This window comes from Palaemon carinicauda, chromosome 37 (assembly GCF_036898095.1).
Source record: "Palaemon carinicauda isolate YSFRI2023 chromosome 37, ASM3689809v2, whole genome shotgun sequence".
In the NCBI taxonomy this organism is placed as follows: Eukaryota; Metazoa; Arthropoda; class Malacostraca; order Decapoda; family Palaemonidae; genus Palaemon; species Palaemon carinicauda.
The window spans coordinates 8,982,788-9,002,246 of NC_090761.1; the positions used below are offsets into that span (position 1 = coordinate 8,982,788).

The 19,459-nt window shown below is 35.2% G+C and overlaps 2 protein-coding genes across 2 annotated transcripts in view; one reads left to right on the top strand and one right to left on the bottom strand.

Moving 5' to 3' along the window:
- The window catches only part of LOC137629443 (protein phosphatase 1 regulatory subunit 16A-like), an 88,535-nt gene extending 78,248 nt beyond the window's left edge, over window positions 1-10,287 (bottom strand). The window contains exon 1 of the mRNA XM_068360746.1: window positions 10,238-10,287. The gene's annotated coding sequence lies outside the window, so the exon portion shown is untranslated. The remainder of the gene's footprint in view (window positions 1-10,237) is intronic.
- The window catches only part of LOC137629445 (protein phosphatase 1 regulatory subunit 16A-like), a 423,268-nt gene that overhangs the window by 212,817 nt on the left and 190,992 nt on the right, over window positions 1-19,459 (top strand). The window lies entirely within an intron of this gene.

Here is a 19,459-nt window from a genome sequence, read left to right on the forward strand (position 1 = left end):
CTTGGAAACAAAAAACCTCCAATCCTTTTAATTTAATTTCTCTTATGTCCTCCTACTGTTATTTAGGCTTCAGTTAAAGCTAAATCTTCTAGCCACTAACTGAATCAACTACCAATAGTGGAAAATAATTGTCATTTATCCTCTTTCCGAAGCTGAAAACCAGATGTATTCCAGTTGTATGCTAATTTGCATTATGGAAAAAAATGAACTTGCTATATCTACAAATCTACAATTACAGTGGATCTAAGTCAATGGTTGGAATGTGGTAAAGGTCTAATATTTAGTCTGTTTCCAAGTTTGTTCTGAAAGGTACAAAAGGTTAATGATTACTTACCACTGATTCAACTTTGTAAATTGGAGGGAATTGGAATAATTTTTCCCAACACATAAACCATAGTGGGGTATCTACATGGTCGAAAAACCACTTACTGCCCTACATCTGAACCTATAACAGATCCATGTTAGTGGCCAACCTGGACAGCAGCACTGACATTCAAGATGACTTTTCCTATCAAAATAAGTACTTCCTCTAACTCTATGCACCTCAATTCATAGTACTGTACAGCAGAGTCTTGACCAAGACAGACGAGAAAAACCTTCAGGATTTTTACCACAAAAGTAAATTTACCTTTGAAATTTACACTAGGTACAGAGTTACAAAAACTACTTCTCATAAGGATAATACAAAGAAGAACCTAAGACAATAAATGCTGGACACCTGAGCAATTTTATCAATGATACTTTGGATGAGACAATTAACTTTCCCTATCCTCCTTGGCACTGTGAGGAAGTAGCTATGTAATGAATCCAAGCCATTACTCAGTAGTCTCTCTGGCCCCTGGAAAAGGATGAGAATCACAAAAGGTCCATTCCTCCACCATAGCCTATATGGTGAATATATTACTTTACTGTTATCCATAATCAAAGATTCCCCAAGATGTATTAATTCGAACACAAAGTGGCTTTACAATCTTGGTCTTTAACCACTTTCAAATCTTATTTAGAAAAAAGAAGCTGAGGTAAAGTGTTCAGACAACCTCAGGTGATAAAGAGTTTTGCATTAATCAATACCTAAAGATAAGGGTATTTACCTTTGAACAAACAGAAAGAGAAGTCAGACAAGGTTGAATCCTATACCTTCCTTGCAAGTAATGAGACTGATTTCTAATTATGGTTTTCAAAGTTAGTCTCATCAACCAATCAAGATTATCTAGAGCTTACTGTCCTGTTAATTATTCAATGCGCAAATACTGAAAATATCATAGAATGCTTCTCTCTCTATTCAGAAATCTTATTTGCTCTGTCTGCTACCATAGTCAACATAGTATTATAAAATTCTCATATCCATCAAGCAATTGGAATATACTGCTGGACCACCATCAATCTTGTAAATTATATTTCTGTTATCTAGATGCAGTACATAGTTGTGGTGTCCATAATCATTCTAAGCAATAAATTTTTTGATTTACTATTATAGCCCTCATTTAAGTTCCTCTACTATATTCCCTTATAGTAACAACCCAATTTATGAAAAATAAGGAAAAAGGATTCTGAAGTGCAAGTCAAATAAATCATGGCAGCTCAGAAGGGGATGACTTTAATGAAGTTTTTATTACAGTTAGGCTAGTTCTAACACCACAAATAATAGCCTAAGTGTCTTCAGTTGGTATTCATTACAAACGGACAATAATATATATACTGTACTTAAATGACAGCAAGTCTCCTAGCTACCTGCCTAGAACTGAGCCGAGTGGTGATTTCTTGTGCAGTGGAACTGACAAAAGCACCTATGATTTTTTAAGAGGCAGAGCAAGAATTTACAACCATAAAGGTAGCTAGAGAGACCATATGAACAATACTGGAGTGACCAATAAGCTAAGAGCAAAGATTATAGTCACTTTAAAATGGTTCATAGTACAGTATATTCTATGGAAAATTTAATAAAACCTTTAGGACTTTCTAAAAGAATTAAGCAAAAATGGGGGGGGGGCCCAGCCTCAATGCTTCAGAATGATCACTGGCCCAAATAGGGCAACGAAATTGCATAAAAGATTACCTAAAAATCACCAAAACAAAATCTAAAATATTAATAAAACATAAAACTACACTCACAACCATAAATAAAACCCAACTGAAAGATTCCAAAATACCAAAAAGCCAGAAATAAGCCTCCCAAGTGTTTCTTACATTTCCAGGATTTAAGTTTTGAGGATTTCTTGATTATCTAGATATCATTTCGAAGAAAGTTCCACAATATTGATAACAACTGGCCACTAAGAAGAGCAATGCTTTTTTGAGAAGAACCTATTCTCAATCACACAAAATCACCTGATGCTTGAATCCTTCCCCCATCCTTCCCTAGTAGACAGCTAAGGCCTAAATATGACCCAAATAATCTTTATGCATATCATGTATAAAAACAATGATAATCACATTACACATCATTAACAAGATAAAAACAAATATGTAAATCAAGTGAATCACATCGAGATTATTAATGTAAATATCACAGCAACTAAGGCCATTTACACTTGTAATAGCCATAAAAAATATCATCATCAATCAATATACAGTATACTGTACACATTTTACTTCCCAGTACAGTATATGGTAATGTACTATTATACTAAAAAAAAAAAAAAAAACACACAAACAATAGAGCTATTATTGATAAATTATTTTATATCAATAAAAGGATGCTTATTACTAACCACCTCCAGAACTCCTTGCATTCCAGGACAACGGTTGGATATTTTGAACACCTGAATTCCAAGCACCTCCCACTCTGACATCATGTCCATTTACTGCATACTAACCCTCCTCATGTTCAGGGTCAGCGTGGCAACTTGTTACTAAATTGAGAATCACCAAAGATTCTTATCTTGCATACATAAAAACAAGGTGGTATCATTAGTATTATTATTATTATAGTATAACTATCACCATTAGGTACCTTAACCAGTACACTAAGTTAAAAGTACAAGATTCTCATATGGTTGACCCAAACCTTTAGTCTTCAATGATAAATTTTAGTTTTAATCAATTACTTGTAGTATTTTCATGATTCTAATATTTAGAAGAAAACGTGATGGTCAAAATTTCTCAATATGATTTGCTTGAGAAACTATACAGTTCAGTATTCACACACACACAGAGAGAGAGAGAGAGAGAGAGAGAGAGAGAGAGAGAGAGAGAGAGAGAGAGAGAGAGAGAGAGAGAGAATTACATTACAAATTAGCTTTATGATTTTTATTATTATTTGTTTTGTTCTACAACACATCAGTGTGATAAAACTAAATAGGCTAATGAGTTCTTTGTTTCCAGAAGGTTAAACAAAGGTCAATCAAATTCATGTACTGTATGGGCTATCAACGTTTTATCATTAAAAATCAGTCAAGAGATCTGATAATCAAAAAGCTTCAACATTTCTCTTTCATTATTTGTTTAATTAACTTCAATACCAACTGTAGTTTTTTTTAATGCAATTATTGCAACTTTAGCTAACCTTGTTAACATAATATTTTTGGTTACATTTGTATTGTATTATTGATGATTACAATTATAGTTATATGGAAGTTATACTTGATATTTTTTTTTCTTACAAAGCTGGGAGACAAAAGAAAACAATCTTGACCATTTTGCTGATGATTACAGTTGGTTCAATCACCGTGATAATACAGATGGGAATGTTTTAGGTGTTTATTTTATACTTTATAGCAAAGATGGTTGCATCAAAATCTGGACATCAAAGTGATAAGCTTCACAAGGAACCTTATTAGGTTTCAATTCAGCCAATGACTGTGCGTAAGAATGATAGGCCTAGCCTTTTAATTAGGACTGGGGAAAAAGCAATTATGAGGTTTAACAAATTCATATCAAGTGCAGATCATGAAATGTTGTTCTCTACTTTATACACCAAAAAAAAAGGAATGTCCCTAGCTGCATCAGAGCCTCTCTAATTATAAATCCATAGAAGACTCTCCAATGTTTAACTTAAATAAAAATACTGTAAATGTGAGTGCTGGAAAGTGAAGTATTAAAATCCAGGGCCAAAAATATTTCCTTGTGAAGAGGCTTTCTTTTCATAAATCTTTAGTCTTGGATTCTCCTTGCAGATATACGATTGCCTATGTGATAAGTTTTTTTTTTTTTTATGAAAACCCTGTATAAGGTTACTTAAGATACATTGGAGGACACTTTTAAACTTAGTTTACAACTCTTTAATAGTAGTTGTTTATTTCTCAGGAATTTGATTCTAGTTCCTGGCATAACCATCATTGCCGTAAGAAAAAAAAAAAAAAAAAAAAAAAAAGGCGGTGCTAAACCTAACACTACATTGAGATTTTTCATAAACCAATCTAATTTCCTCCTGTCTTAGGCTAAGATTTTCAACCACACCTTCCCAAACTCTGGGAGAAAACCATCTTTATCTGGCTATGGTGGGTTAATTCTAGCTAATATTTATGTACCGTATAGGATATATGCTAGGGTAGCTATAGCTTCACACATAAAATTGGGATAGCCTAAAAAACTAAGAATAATCATGAGATCAGAATTATTTCAACAGCTGCTGTATACTATAGTAGAAACTTGGAGATGGAAGACATCAAAAGTCAAATAAATTTGTAAGGACATTATTTTCGACCATCTCCATCCCTAAAAACTAACAATTCTCAAGAGGTCAAATAAGTAATTATGACAAAAAGAACCTGTATGGCTGATATGTGTAAGGTAATGGCAGAATGTACGCCATATGTATTTACGTTGCTGTAAAATCTGTTTCCCAGTAGCTCTTACCCAGTTCACATACCCATAACACTGGTGTAACTGTTTTTGCTTTAAAATACTTTTATTTTTTTGTACAATGTCACAAAATGAATCACAAATATTAGTAGCAGTAATTAAGGCCCAGTAAATGAGTACAGCATTTTTAAAGGGCCTTGGTAGTGTATGGTACTTAGTAAAAAATAAAAGTTGTGAAAACAACTATGAAATTAATTAATGAGATCATTACAGTTTGTACCAAACTGAAAACTAAAAATAAAAAGGGGGTACAATCCTGTTACAATTTACAAACAGGACAATCAAGGAGGAGAAATTGTTATAGTTTAGATAATGATATCATTTCAGAGGGCAAGCAACTGCATACAGACATCAAAAGCACACAAGGAACGAGTGATGGTACAGGTTCCAGCAAGGCCTTTGAGGCTGATTTGATATGTTTAAAGTGAGAAGTGGCATTAATAGCATTGTAAGGCATGGGAAAGCAGCTAGTTTTAACTAGGAAACTACCAAAAATATATGTTGAAGAATTCAACAAATGTAACAAGATTGTGGATTTTATTTCCCCCAATAAGTTTTCAATTTCAACGAGAACTGCCTCTTCTGGAGTAAAATGTCACAAGGCCTCCATCACCTCAGAGGAGAAAGCTTTATCAGGCCATAAGGCTATGAAAGATAGGGTAACACTGTTGCTGTGTGAGAATCCAGGAGTACTTGCTTACCAATCCTCAAACCCCAATGTTTTGGTCCAGAGTGACAATACACTAGCATGATAAACAATTACCACTTAGGGCCCTAATCATGAAAAATCCACCTTGTCACCATCTGGAGTTAGAGGACATGTTTTATCATCTCCAATACAAACCTCATCCAAACAATGGAGCAGGCGGAGATTTATTCACAAAAGTACTTTTCCACAGGCACTTTGAAGTCACCTCTGGTATTCGGTTAACACTCAAGGTTTTGAATGAGTCACATCAACATTATCAACAGTCTTGATTCATAAACAATACCTGGGTAAAGGCCTATCAGAAAACAATTATTAGCCAGACTTTGTAAGTGTCTTCAAAGACTGAGTCTGGGCCTAAGACAGAGCATATGACTAAGAATTCTGTGCATCTAGGCAACTTCAAGGGGTTGGACATCCATGATGATAATACTGAGGAGTTGGAGGAGGACCACAGCACTGAGAAGACTACTCAGGGACTCAAAAGACCTGGTCTAGAAGGAGTAAGAACACAGTATCTGAGGAAATAGCAAAGGAAAAGAGGGGGTTGATGCTCCTTGTGTACTACCAAGGATATAAATACAAAAAAAGTGGAATTACAGAATTTTGTAAAAAAAAAAAAAAAAAAAAAAATCAAGGTAAGGTTGTAGTCTACAGTGATTAATATCTTGAATAACAATGCAATGAGTAATGTTTACCCTCCTAATAATACCGTGATTGAATTGTTAAAGGTTTTATCTTCAAAAGTTGGTTAAAATGCTTATTGTGGAGTACAATAACAGAAGCCTAATTTCATAGTCTACCAGTAATTTCATCTTGGTTAAGTTTTAGATTCAACCAAATTGGGAAATGTATTATATTAATATATTTTCCTAGTAAAGCACGTGATAACAAAACACTTCTTCTCAATACATTATTGTCGCTAATGCATACTTACAGAGAAAAAAAATATTTCAGGAATTGAAGGTCTTGACTTTTTCTAAGTTTAGTGTTTATCTTTCCATGGGCACGCAAGGTAGCTCTTGTTCGTTTGTATGTCTGTTTTCATCTTACTTGGCTCCGCCCCATTGCGCAATGTGACAATATTTACTTGAATGCGCATTTGCTCCTCCCACTAATGTCGCTCCTCCAATCAAAATACTACTGGGTTCTTTTCAAGGGTTATTATTGGACGATTCATTGGTCTCTCAGTCTTGTTTCAAGGATCTGTTTTTCGTGCAATATAACATTGTAAACGATAGTATTCTGTTTTTTTCCCTATTTCATTATGGGAGAAACCCGTGATTGTCGTTTGTTTTCGGTTTTCAAAAGTTCCGGTTTCTATATTTTCATCACACGTCATTTAACTGTCATGGATCCTCCGGTACGGTTGTGTGAAATATGTCGTTATTCCTATTTTGATGTGATCGGCCGATTTCATGGGAATTATAATGGAACTCCTGAAGTAGTGAATCGTTTTCTAAGGGAGCATTCCGTATTACCTTTAAGTGTCCAGTGTGGTAAATGTGATTCGCCTTTACATTTTCGTGAGGATAGACATGTGTGGTATTGTACCAAATCTGAACGTATTCCAGTACTTGATGATTCAGAAGAGGGTCAACCACAACCTTCCACATCTTCATCGTCATCTTCCGTTTAAGGTAAGAAGTGATTTAACAAAATATATATATTCAAATTTACCCCTGGTTAAAGGGGGGTTCGCAGGGGGGGCAAAGCCCCCCCCCCCCCCCCCGGGTAGGGGTACAGGGCCCCTAGGTCAGGTTAGGTGGGTTTGTTAGGTTCTGTGGTGCCCTGAAAATTACTGTGGCCTTAAGGGGGGGTCGCAGGGGGGGAGAAGCCCCCCCCCCGGTAGGGGTACAGGGCCCCTAGGTTAGGTTAGGTGGGTTTGTTAGGTTCTGTGGTGCCCTGAAAATTACTGTGGCTTTAAGGGGGGGTCGCGGGGGGCCCTACCCCCCTCCCCCCGGTAGGCCTAGTTAGGGGTATGGGGGAGGGGTGCTGGAACATTAATTATTCATTTATTGCAAATATCATTCAATGCCCCAACACCCTCCCCCCCCCCCTTCCCCCACCCAAAACCCCGGTTCCCAAAGGGTGTCCCCCATAATTGGTGGGATGAACTAGGGTATACATAGTAAATCTCTAAATCGGTTGGTTTGCAGTCAAAATAAACGTTAAATTCATTGATACCACACTATTTCTGATGCAACAAATATATTTTTATTGCATTTTTCCAAATTTGGCTGAAACTAAAAATTTACCTTAATCTTATTTACTTTGCTTTTGATATCTTTATTTGAATTTTAATTTTATAACTTTGCCATACCTTTTCCATTTTTCTTTCCAGACCAAATACTTTCTTCATTGATGTCCTTTGGATTGCACTATCATGCCTTTCTAAATAGGTTTGTAGTTTGTTTATAGTGTATTATCAATAATAATTATGTACCCAGTAGTTCAATATAAATATAAGGCAAATTAATAACAAACAAATTTTTGAAGTAGGCTATAGGGATATGTCAATTCTTAAAGAGCCACATTGGCAACCTATTCAAACACATAATGTAAAATACATATTCTGACATATATTAACAATAATCAAAAGGTAAATGACCCAACAGAGTGAGTCCACAAGTCCTGGTTATTTATTCTGCATTACATATACAGTACAGTGTACTCTCTATGAACAAGGCATAATATTCAGTTGACTTAAGTCAGATACGAAATGTGTTGTAAATTTTCATGAAAAGTAAGTCTACAAATTAATATGCATAATGTAAATCTTATTTCTAATAAAAAAAAAAAACATTGGGCCTAAAGTTTTGTATTTGGCTAGGGGCATACAATGGCATTACCAAAATATAGAGAAATAACTGTATTTCTTATTACTATCATTACTTGCTAAGCTACAACCCTAACTGGAAAAGCAGGATAATATAAGCCAAGGGGCCCGAACAGGGAAAATACCCAGTGAGGAAAGGAAATAAGGAAAAATAAAATACTGGCATTTTAAGAACATTAAAATAAATATTTATTATTTAAACTATAAAAAATTTACATTCCTTTTATCTAATATTGCTTTGTTGCATTTTGATAAATAACTGGCAAAACAAGAAGAGAAACTAGATAGAATAGTGTGCCCGAGTGTAACCTCAAGCAGGGGAACTCTAACCCAAGACTGTGGAAGACCATGGTACAGAGGCTATGGCACTACTCAAAACTAGAGAACAATGGTTTGTGTGTCCACCTAGGAGAGCTCCTTAGCATAGCTAAAGTGTTTCTTCTACCCTTAACAAAATTAAAGTAGCCACAGAATAATTACAGTGCAGTAGTTAACCCCTTGGGTGAGGATTAATTGTTTGGTAATCTCATTGTTTTCAGGTGTAGCCTATAAGGACAGAGGAGAAACTAATGAATAGGCCACACTATTTGGTGTATGTGTAGGCAAGGTTAAAGTGAACCATAACCAGAGAAAAGGTTCCCATGTAGTACTGCCGGGCCAGTCAAAGGTCCCCCTAACTCTAGTGGTAGTATCTCAATGGGTGTCTGGTGTCCTGGTTAACCAACATATTAAAATATGTAAAAAAAAAATGTATATAATTTCAATATTAAAAAAAAAACAGGTAATAAACTGTGAAGGTAAGTAAATACACAGTATTTGTTGAAATGTATTGGTAAGATTAAGATGTAAAATCGTGAAAGCTGTGAACTATACAAGAGTACCTATATACTGTGTTCCATTTATGAGCTGTCAGTTATGTATCAAAATGCAACAATGCAATTAGATAAAAAAAAAAAGAATTTTGGATAACGCATGGTCAAATACAGCAAACGGTAAAACCAGCAAAACTTAGTCATAATTGTTCAGTTACGACAAGGTATAAGAAAAAAATAATTCTGTTAATAATGATAAACAACATTCACCAACTTACTTGAAATAAAAAAACCTACAGTATGTTTTTTAATATGAAAAATAAATATATGGCCCACTACGTACTTTTGGAAGCATAATGATAATATACTCTTACCGTTTATAGTATAGGCCTATTCATACGACTACAGCATGCAATCACTGACAATGACACACCGGTCAACCAGGGAATAAGGTAGTATAAACATATTATTGTCGTAGGGACACTGTTGTTTCTTAACCGAAATACTTGATAACAACAGAAATAGGAACCTATGCCTCTTGAAATTATTCTTTGGTTTACAACTAGGGTGAACCAGTGCAAACTTGTCTTTACCTAGTCAGGGTAGATTAAAACTTGATTAGGCCTACCGAGTAGTTCTACTTCCCCAAGGGTATGGCTATTAACACTAACCAGTATACGAACACACTATTTTTGATTTTCCGTCAATGAGAAAATATGATTTATGATATAATAATTATTAGTAAAATAATTATGTCCACTATAATAAAAAGACAATAAAATCATTCGATAAAACGTTAAAAAATGCGTATAGTTTCACTCTCTCTCTCTCTCTTTCTCTCTCTCCCGCGACAGGTTCAATGCTGACGACCACCAGGCAGACCAGATAGCTTCTTCGCTTTTGTTGTGCGAAATTTCCGAAGATGCTGTCTGGAACACCTGTTTTCAAAGTAATTACTAAAAGCAGTCGTGGATACACTTTACCAAATGAGTGTATGGTAGTTTCACTACACTATAATCACTTAGTTTACTATATTTTCAAAAACAATGCGTTAAAATTCCCACAGTCTATACATACACCGAAAACAGAATAATGGTACTACATCCAATGGAGTCAGAATCATAACTAATGCCACACAATAGACAACGAACTAGCGACAGCAGGCCGCAATGTTGCCATCTCGGTGTTTTTATTCGCTAAATAAGGACTTTTTAAATCTAACGGAGTCAGGAAACAGATACAATGCAATTGTGCATTAAAAAACCATTTAATAAGATGCTGTGATGGAAAATTATCGAAATATAACAAATCTTACTGATAAGTTTCTAAAGAAAAAATATCTGAAACTGGCAACGATCAGCAATAGGAACCAAGAGGAGAAATTCCACCTTGTTGGAGAAGGTACCTTAACTACAAAATAGTAAAGTTTCTTATATCTAATAAAATTATCAGATGTTGAATGTGAATAGTGGGACATTTAAAAATTTCCTAGTTATCAAAATGTGATTATATGATAGCCATAAGAATTCGCATAAAATTTCATAAATAATTAACATTATGTCATGTTGAAGCACTTAGATGTTTGTTATGTACATACTATCAGCACCTCTGTAATATATGCAATACGGAATGTATTAAAAGAAAAAATCGACTAGATGAAATTACAGCATGAGGTGAACATAATTATACATTTTATCGGACATACGTATCTTATTTGGTAGATATTAATGCTAGGATCACACATTCACATATCTTGTTCCCGTTTTTCTTTTTTTCGTTGTAAGTATAACGCACGTCTAACGGGAACTATTACAACGCCAGTCTTTCGTACGTATGTTTGTGTTTACATTTAACGTACGCATGTTCCCGTTAGCGGCCAATTTGACTTGTGAATAGGTATGCCACTGTGCGGTCAAACGTTGGAGCCAACCCGTCATACCCAGCAGAGTAAACATACAGCATGTGCTGTTTTTAGTTGTTATAGTAGCAGAAAAAATCTAATTTCCTTTTAAATAAATGTGTGGTCTCACCCCACAAGCTATAATGATTACTGTAAACAATATTGGCTTAATAATTTTCAGTTGTACGTGACTTTAATGGTTAAATATAATTAAATCACAATCTTCTAAAACCATGTTGTACGGCAAAGAATAAAAAATAAAACTCTCTCTCTCTCTCTCTCTCTCTCTCTCTCTCTCTCTCTCTCTCTCTCTCTCTCTCTCTCTCTCTCTCTCTCTCTCTCTCTCTCTCTCAAAGAACCTAATCTCATCGCACCTGCCTTTTAGACCCAAATGCCTATAGTAAGGTACAGGGTCCTTTAGATATACTCGGAGTATATTTTCTAAGGACCTTGGTAAGGTAGAGGGAAAAGGTTGAACTACAGTATAACCCGTCTTTACTGTAAATGACTTTAAGGTTTTCTGATTATTTTGTTAAAGAATTATAGAATTTCGTAGGATCTTTTGATGACCGCTCCCTCTTTTTTAAGAGACTTGCTAATCCGTTCATTATTAACCAGAGTAAAAGAATCATCAGCCCTGAAGGGCAGGAAAGCCCACGGAATAGTATCATTTAACTGCACAGAAGGCGACTCTTGACCAAAAGCCAGTGTTTGGCCCAACCTTGGTTATAATTTGAACGAACGCCTGTGTATTGACTATTTCAGGAAATATACTTGAGAGATTCATTTCATAGGTTTCTATTATTAGCATTGTCTATTTGCTTATTTTACTTATACGTATGTTATTTTATTCTGGCATTTTAGATAGCATTACCTCTAATACAATATTGACTATTTTGTGCAATATGTTTGAAATTTTTAATTTCATGTGGTGATATTATTAGTTTCATTATGTATTTACCTTCACTCCTCAATATGATAATACATACAGCAGCACAGAACAAACAGAGAAACCAAGTCGTTATGGGAAAATACATGATGTTGTGACAAAAGTATAGACCTAAAATATACAAAAATAGATGCTTGGTCACTGAACTAGTGAAATCAATTATCTTGTGGCCCTTTAAATACCACCTGGTCCGATGTTTCCAATATTTTCCGCTGAAATATCGTTCAGAAATGTTGACAGATGTACCCAGTCGAACTTACCAATTAAAGATTTACCCAACCTGGTCTACAAGCTATATAGGTCTGACCTACATGCTAACGTCAGCAGGCCATCAAACCCACCAAATCTGTACATTCGCTCATGTACGGGCATGAGCCCCGACCGTGATTTGCATCCAATCGGATACCGGACGGTACGTGCGCCACTCAAAAAGACCTGGCGTATAAACACTTCGCAAGCCCTAAAGTTTGACGTGTTTGGTTGCCAACTATCATTGAATCCTCTGACGGGAGAAAACGGGAGCAAGATACGGGAATGTGTGATCTCAGCATAACGGTGCTTTGAAAGAACTGATCACAAGAGGAATACTGTTCTCAACCACCAGAAATAATTTAATCCTGAACAAGCCAAATCTAGTGGCTGGCATAAATTAATTTATATTCCTCGCAGCCATATCTTCAAATCTATCTTTAAGCTCTGTCTGTGTTTACTGTTTTTTAACTGTTTATAATTTGATTAACCAGAATAAATGTAATTTTAAATCCCTGACAATTTACTGGTATATTGATATTTATTTCAGTAAAGAGACATTTTGACATTAAAAGAAATGGAAAGCGTGAATAAGTCAGTGGCCTTGAAACCCGAATATCCGGGAAGAGGCAATAGATGTATGGATAAACTGTGATGCTTATAGTAAACAGCTTAAACTCACTGGCTGGGATCAATCTGCTGCTATGCGAATGCTAAGCCAAAACTAACTGCACATGCAATGGATCTCATAACAATGTCTGAGTTTGACCTTATGCTTTTTTTATCAATACAATGTTAAAAATCGTAAATACCAATATTTTTAGTGTTTCCTATACCTAGTGAAGTGGCTGATAATAACCAAATATTCAGACGTACTCTTCATTAACCGGCTTGAATTCACACAGACCTCTTTCGAATTTACATTTAATGCTGGAATATTCAATTCGTGAATAACTGGTTACTAATTTGGAATGAGCTGAAGCGCTACTGAATACAGTCTGTACAGCATATGGATAATTAGGCTATTGTATATTCAAGTTAAGCAACCGTAGAATGTTAAGAAGCAAAATTGTTATGGTCTAGGGGGAAAACTAACTTTAAGAAAGAAAATAAACTGTAATAAGAGAAAAATCTGACGAGTTACTTTAGCAATACAAAACAGGTACTCCCAGCTACATGATGAAATGGAAGCACGTAACAAAATTGAATAGTAATTTAACAAAATTTGTATTGGAATCAGCACAAGAGATAGGTAGAATAGTTCCTAAACAAGGTCAAGGAAAATGTATAAAAAAACGCGAAAAAATTTATAAAGAAAAGATTGGAAATTAGAGTATATCCAAAAGAAATGAAATATAACTAGCAGAACTACACAAAACAATAAACAAACTAAAAACCCCAGGCATTCGTAAACACAATCAGACCAAAATTGAGGAAACAGCAAAGAAAGGAAGAAGCATCAAACATGAAAAGAAGACTTGGAACAGGACGCCAAAAGATATTTGCTTTAAAGGAAGAAAATAGAAATATCTACAAAAGAGATAGGGTGATAAAAACTGCAGAGGATTTCTATACAACAGTGATATGAGAAATAACTTTGCCATTAGAAATAATGAAACACCCGAGCCGGTACCAAAAATAACATTAGTAGAAACAAAGAAGTTTTAAAAGGCGGGAAAACAGGCAAAGCAGCAGGAGACGATGTCCTAACAATTGATTTAATAACAGATGGAGTAGATTTCATTGTAGTAAATGTGGCTGAACTTTACAGATCATGTCTGCAAGAATGCACTGTACCTACAGCTCGGAAAAACTTTATCATTATACTAATTCACAAAAAGGGAGACACAAAAGACCTAGACAAATGGCCGCCCAGTAAGTTTACTCTAAGTGATATATAAAATATTTACAAAGATCATATAAGGCCGAATAGAAAGACATCTAGACTTTAATCAACCAAGAGAGCAGGCGGGCTTTAGATGTGGGTATTCAACAACTGACTTATCGATGTTATTAACCCGCGAATGGAAAAAGCAACCGATTATGGCAAACCACTATGTATGCTATTTATAGACTATGAGAAAGCTTTTGAATCTATAAAAACTTCAGCAGTATTGAAATCCCTTCAAAGACAAGGACTAGATGAATCTTATATTAGAACAATAGAAGATATGTATACTGGAAGTACAGCTATCCTAAAACTACACAAAGATAGTGAGAGAATTCCGATTGAGAAAGGAGTTAGACAGGGAGGCACATCTCTCTTAAATTATTCAAAGCGTGCCTAGAAGAAGTTTTTAAGAGTTTAGATTGGGAAAATGTAGGAATTAACATTAATGGGGAATAGCTTAATTTACATATTCAAGAGGAATTCCATAATAATGGAGGACTCTCCATAAAATTGGAGGTGCACACTATCAAAGGCGTTTTCATAATCCATAAATGTCATCAACAGTGGATTTCTATATTCTACACATTGTTGTATCACGTCTTAAAATTAACATTTTGTCAGCATAACTTCTTCTATCTTTTCTAAACCCTTCTTGTTCATCTCTCAGCTTTTCATCAATCGTTATCTCTAGTCTCTTTAGAATGAGCATACTATGTATTTTCATTACAACTGACGTAAGTGTGATGCCTCTGTAATTATTGTAATCAGTCATATCTCCTTTTTTGACATTTTCACCAACACTCCTAGCTCTCATTCATCAGGTTTTGCTTCTTCACGCCACATTCTACAAAATAATCTTATAAGTATTCTGGGAGTCACTTCTTTTTCGACCAAACTCCTCTCAGCAGTTATTTCATCGTATCAAGGGGCTTTCCATCTCTTGAGATGTTTAATGATAGCTTCGACTTCAAACCCAAGGCGCTTTCCGTCTCGAGATGTTTAATGATAGCTTCGACTTCAAACCCACTGAATTCATTCATGGGAACATCAAGGTCTTCCTCAACTTCAGGAATATCAATCAAACTATTCCCTTCATATCTCCTATTCATGACCTCACTCGAAGTGTTCCCTCCAACGTTGCCTTTCTTTCTCTTCTGTTGTCATAACAAATCCATCCCTCTTTTTGATAGGTATATGCGTCTGCTTTGTCCTAGTAAGAACTACTTATGAATAATCTAAGATTTATTAGTATTTTACTTGATACCCTTGGATGTACCATCAGATGAAGAATTCTAGACAACTCACGCAGTGAACCTCGATTCTCAAACTTTATTCGTTCGAGAAAGTTTTTGGAAAATGTATTTCTTCAAAAACTTATAAGATTTCCCAAACAGGATTTTGTGTAAATTGGAATATTCTGTTTTACACCCAAAAAAATCACTCACCATAAAGTATTTTCCTTCGAAGTTATAGTACTTCCACGCATAAAATGACAAAGGAACAATAATTGACACAAAATCTTAAAAATGCCAGAACCGGTCTTCCAAAATATCTAAGAGAATTGCTACACATCATGCAGACGACGAATCGTCTCGACACGAGAATAGTAACAGATGGTTTCAAATTACTGGAACTAAGATATGTCTACTGTAGGTTCTACTGTAGAGCTTTCAAATATGCGACCCCAAGACTACAAGCTCCGGCTAGACATACGAAAGACTGAAGATATTAAGGCTTTCAATACGAAACTAAAGACTTTCTTTGTTTTCTAAGTGCTTTGATAATGTGGATTTCACAATTAACACGGAGTACGCTGTTTGATATACTAAATCCCTAAGAATGAACATGACAAACAGACTTTGTAGGTCCCGTGGGTTCACCTGTCCTTTAAAATATAGAGGATGTGGTAACATTCCTGCCTGGTGAACGCCAGACTCGGGTTCGAGTCCCGCTCAAACTCATTAGTTTCTTTGGTCACTGCAACTTCACCATCTCTGTGAGCTAAGAATGGCGTGTTCGGGGAAGCATATAGGTCTATCTGCTGAGTCATCAGCAGTCACTGATTAACCTTTCTTGGTCCTAGCTTGGGCGCTGTTAATATGTATATATGGTCAGTGTCTAGGCCTCTAGGGCATGGTCTTGTTTGATAGGGCAATGTCCATGTCCCTTGCCTCTGCCATTCATGAGTGAGATTTAAACCTTTAAAGGAACTGATTCATCTCAACAGCTACAACTTCTTTGTGTTCATTTTGTATTCCACATTAACGCTATTTACACTAAAGATATCAAGCTCAACAATTACTTCCTGCATTCTCACCTTAACTTCTCTCATGTTAAACTATTCCTTCTATTTGTTTGCTCTTATCATCTTTCTTCCATTTACTACGAACTTTCTCCTCTTATTAGCACTTTCTAACTCTTTCAATAAGTTATAAGAGTCTTGTTTCCATTAGCTTTCAAATTACTTATGCAATTATTTCATAGCAAATATTTAATCAATAAAGTTTCTTTTTCGTATAAAACGCATACTGGTTTCAATGTCATTATTTGTCTTTCTTTCTCAATGAAAGTCCCACCATACACCTTCCCTCGTATACTGAGTAACGCTACTACTACTACTACTACTACTACTACTACTACTACTACTACTATTATTATTATTATTACTTTCTAAGTTACAACCCTAGTTGGAAAAGCAAGATGCTATAAGCCCAAGGGCTCAAACAGGGAAAATAGCCCAGTGAGGAAAATTAAATAAGAAAATAGATAAACAAGTAAGGAACAATTAAAATAAAATATCTTAAGAAGAGTAACAATATTGAATTAGATCTTTCATATATAAACGATAAACACTTAAATAAATAACAAAAGGAAGAGAAATAAGATAGAATAATGAGCATGAGTGTACCCTCTAAGCAAGAGAACTCTAACCCAAAACAGTGAAATACCATGGTACAGAGGACTTGGCACTACCCAAGACTAGAGAACAATGGTTTGATTTTGGAGTGTCCTTCTCCTAGAAGAGCTGCTTACCATAGCTAAAGAGTCTTCTACCCTTACCAAGAGGAGAGTAGCCACTGAACAATTACAGTGCAGATTTTTGGTAATCTTAGTGTCATCAGGTGTATGCAGGCAGAGGAGAATGTGGAAAGAATAGGCCAGAATTCGGTGTATGTGTAGACAAAGGAAGAATGAGCCGTAATCAGAGAGAAGGATCCAATGTAGTACTGTCTGGCCAGTCAAAGGACCCAATAACTCTCCAGCGGTAGTATATAATCGGTTGGCAAGTGCTATACTATATTTTGATTTGTCTCCACTATTACATTTATCTATACACTATGGAACATTATATCCACTCAGTCATACCTTTAGAATATAATCCCTCTTCCACATCATGACCAATCATTTGAACACACTATGACGACGATACTGCAGTATCTAACTTTAAATCCCACCACTTCTCTGTGTCTTTCTATTCTTAAGAAAAAAAAAATCCTGATTACGTCTTCAAAAGCTTTGCTATTCTTGTATCATAGAGCTCTGTCTCTCTTCTATTTCTTGCATTCAACGAATCTTGAAAAACATTCATCCACCAACATTTTTTCTTCAGTTGCATATCTTATCCTATGATCCACACGTTCATATTTCATTCTGTTTGGATATAGGTACTACCATAAAGAGCGACTTCTTAATCTCCTTAAGTATGTTCAAATATTTATTCTTTATTATTTTTCTTTTTTACTTTCTTTGTTTTATAAATTTTCTAGAGTACCTTGTTTACCCTCCATTCATATAAGAATCTCCTTTGCCATATAATAATGCGAATGAAGACATAAATTCACATTCATATTCACTATTTACCTTTATGTCTCAATGTGCATTGAGAAAGGAGTGTAGGTTAACACAAAACTCACATTCGTCTCTTCTCTTAGACATCACACTAAAATATTCATTATGGTAGGATCGCTTATAACCCAGAGAGGTAGAATTTTTGAGGAACTGGTTTAACAGAGTTTCTGTACACGACTGCTCATTTATTGAAAAGCGTTTACATTTCATGTGGGAAGATGTTGGAGGTAAAATTTTCTTGCTTACGTATCAGAAAATAAAAATCGTATAAGAAAGTATATAACTGATGCAAAAGAAATATTCGAGTTGTGAGAAATTAATGGCTTTAACTATTGTTTACACTTTTGGAGGCAAGCAGAAAAATACTGACTGTATATTCTAATTCAGCACGATGAAGAGTACTTACACTCTTTTGTATAACCCTAAAGTTTAAAACGTAGCCCCGAAAAAACTGTTCAAATTGGGAGGCGTAATCATTCATAAACGTACGGGGTGGGACGGATACAGGAGACACTCACCTGTGCTACGTCCGACACCGGCGAAGTTCAATACACGAGTATAATTGGTTTTAGAATAAAGAACAGAGAAATGAAAATAAATCGGCTGCAACACATTAAATTTTGTTTTTCTTTTCATCATTTAGTGAAAATTATTACTTTCGCGATCGCATATAAAAACATTCATGTGAATTTTCCTTAAATTCCACTGTTTCGTACACTTTCATCTCCTCTGGGAAGCTGCAAGGGAAGATGCCACAAGTTTCGCCTATTTTACCCACGAAGCAAGCCCCTACTAGCTTTCTCTCATGGCAAAAGTGGGTAGAAACAAAAGTGGTACACCGAATTCCTATTCACATATTTCCTGCATTGTAGTAAAAAGGTTGGGCGATTCGGTCTCTCTCAACTGTACGGTTCAAACAAAGAGATTTACATTTCCTGAAGCAAGGACATACAGTTACACAGACGAACTCTAACCATCACGCTCACACGTATGCGATAGACTAATTCTTTTTCTCTCGTATACATGGAGAAATATACATTTATGAATTATGGTTAAGTTTTCCTTTTCAGTGTAAAGGCCTAGGGGAATTTCTAAAATTATGCTTGCATGTGTGCATAAAGATACAAGGTGTATGCAGATATGCAGTATAACATATGCCGGCGAAATGAGCTTAAAATGCAAGACAATTACATCCTAAGAACGACTTTTTTGTTTGTTTCCTCAACCCGACCGTCATCATCTAGTGTGGCCTTACTCATAATCACACAGACATACAAACGAATACGTCATGAGAGATTAAACGATAATAAAAACAGGCTGATATTATTTCTTTAGATTTAACACTATGATAAATTAATATCCTATTATAATTGGGCAACTGGAAAACTACTTATATAAAGTTATTATAAATCTATATAACTACGTAAAGATAAATCATTGAATTGAAAATAAAGCAGGTTA